This window comes from Lupinus angustifolius, chromosome LG16, assembly GCF_001865875.1.
Source record: "Lupinus angustifolius cultivar Tanjil chromosome LG16, LupAngTanjil_v1.0, whole genome shotgun sequence".
NCBI lineage: Eukaryota > Viridiplantae > Streptophyta > Magnoliopsida > Fabales > Fabaceae > Lupinus > Lupinus angustifolius.
Window position 1 is genome coordinate 19,785,461 of NC_032024.1, and position 2,950 is coordinate 19,788,410.

The following is a 2,950-nucleotide window of genomic DNA, read 5'->3' on the forward strand; positions in this document are numbered from 1 at the left end:
CCTTAATGAAGCGTGCTTTAACTCGTCAACTAAGGGTGGTTTGGTTTCAAGGTTCGAACACCGAAATCTTCGTAACTACCAAAATAAGAATTCATTAATTTCCGAGATTTCTAAAATCGTTACTAAAATACTTAAAATCATTTCTCTTTTTCCCTTTCGTGATCATACACCCCTTTCATCCATCCGGTCCAACATCACATGTTTTTGACCATATTTTTTCATCGAAAGTTCGTTCACGATTTCCATCCATTTTAAAGGTACGGTTTTTAGTAAAACTACATATTCCGCTTACCACTTTAAAGTAAGTTATTCAAAGTATCATTTAAGAGTTTTATGAGGCATCCATGTACTCATAAACCTTAGCATCCTTTTTAAAAAAAGGTTCTATTTTCCCAACTTGTTACAAGCCATGGTTAAAGACTAAAAACAAATAGAGATACATACATTCTCATTTTTCCAAAACACTTCCTAAAGGTTCCTTTGATTTCATCATCATCCCCTTTGACTAAAACAACCAAATACATGTAATAAAACATTATAACAACTCCATGAACACAAGTTGTTCATGGTTTCAACAAAATATTTTTATAAGTTCAAGAACATCACCATTTTCGGTTTTGAGAAGAAAATGAGTTAGAAAGCGTTTTAGAAAATTTCAACGGTTGAATATGTTCTTGACATACTCATGAACAACATACTTAAATCTCATCAACATCCATTGGTTTAATGTTGAGAGATCAAAGATTGAAGATGGAAGAAACAAGGAGAAATGAGAGAAAAAGATGAAGAGAGGATTTTTACCTTCTCTTGAAAATTTGCAAATGAAAGAGTGTGAGAGTGAAGTGTGAAGTGTGATGGTTTAAGGAGAGAGGGAAATCAGATTTCCCTCTAGGCAATCATGGAAAATCTCCTAGGGTGGCTAATGATGAGCTCATGGGATATTTGAGAAAGTGATGTGAGATTTGCTTTATGGAAGTCAAATCTCGCATCCCAATGCGAAATGATCACCTCGCGGACACGTGCGATAAATATGCCCGAGTATTATCGGCCAATACTCGATCGCATATTATAAATCGCCCGATCCTAATATCCGATTAGAATCTCGGATTTCGGCATTCCGAGTAAAAAATATTTAGCAAATCGGCATGGGTGTACTCAGGGCCTATATTGACTCGAAATGAAATTACGAAACCAACGGCGCAATCGAAATTCCATTCCGAGTTACTGAACTCAAAAACCACTTTTTGAGCCGTACCGGGTGAGATTCGGCCCCGACAGCGGTCCGAAACCGGCTGTCTCCGAAAATCATGAAAATTTACCAGAAAATTGGAAATAGAATTACAAGACTAAAACTCAACTAGAGTTTCATCTAATTCTTTACCGAAAATTCCCAGAAATTCATTTTCAAAAATATAATTAATAACAATATTAATAAAATCTTATAATTCAAACTCGTAAAATTTGCGGTGTTACACTATCATCTGGAAGATCTTCATACCCTCATACCCTTGACAATTCCAAATGACTAATCAATGTATGCTCTTCTTCTTCACTATGAAATCAATTGGGGTTTCTTAGGTCTAGATTAGGGTTGTTCCATTTGGGTTTATGTATGTGCATAAACATTTCGTTACAGGAACAAAGCCCTGATCATTAGGTTTTCCGCATTCAATTTAAGGGATTACTTAGAAAATCCAACAATTGGTACTAGAGCCACCCTAATTTGATTCATGTATGAAATTTGGTCTTTTAAATTATTTCAGTTTCTTCCCCGAATTTGAATTGATTTAGGGTTTGGTGTTTTAACTATGCCATGGATTGATTAGGATAAAAAAATTGATTGTTTTCCATGTGCATATAGATAGATTCAAAATTGAATCAATGATTTTTCTAGTGTTCTTTTATTTTTTGGATGGTTTTTCCGGAGAGGAATTATGGAGGAACTGCCATGTTCGTATTCTGTAACCATGCTCTCGCCCAAGCGAGAGTACGCTCGCCCAAGCAAAAGTACCTCGCCCAAGCGAGAATTAAACAGAAGCTTCGTCTTCTATTGTGCCCAAGCGAGAGTACACTCGCCCAAGCGAAAGTACCTTGCCCAAGCGAGAACAAAACAAAAGCGTTGTCTTCTATTGCGCCCAAGTGAGAGTACAATCGCCCAAGAATTTTTTTTTGTTGGGAAATTTAAGATTTATGGGGCTTTGGTATCTTTGTGCATTGACTTTGGTTATTATTTGGTTATCCATTAAGTTGTCTGTTATTTCAAGTGAGCCAATTGGAGTGAAATTTCGCCAAAGTGACCTCTTTCATGGATATAACTCATGAGGAATATTAGATGTAAATGTGTATGATTATTCATGCGAGTATTAATTGGCCCAAAGGAAAGTTGATATTTGGCCGAAGATCATACGCACCTGTGATGATAAATATGTTATAATTCTATAGTTTTTTTTATATATGTGACTGATGAATCAATCCAAAGAGGGATTCGTCAGTTGACATGCCTTATTATAAATGTTTGATCATTACAACAAGAGTACCACTTGTAGTTAATATTACTGTCCAAAGACTTGATATTAATGGTGCACTAGGTATCTTGATTTGGACATACCATTATTTAAGCACATTGATAATTTTAAGTTATGAGCATATTTTTAATATTTTTTCTTTTGTTCTATTCAGCTACATCAATTGCTTCTATATCTTCAAATCTAAATTCGGTCCTGGTCCTTGATAGAACAAATTTTAAGGACTGGAAAGAGAACATGGAAATTGTTCTTGGCTGCATGGATCTAGACTATGCATTAAGGGTAGAGCAACCCCTTCTCCTTCGGAATTCAGTGCCTCAGAAGAGATGAAGGATTATGAGAAGTGGGATCGCTCTAATCGCAGGAGTCTAATGATCATTAAGCGCGGCATTCCATAGGTCTTTAGGGGTACTATCTCGGATGAG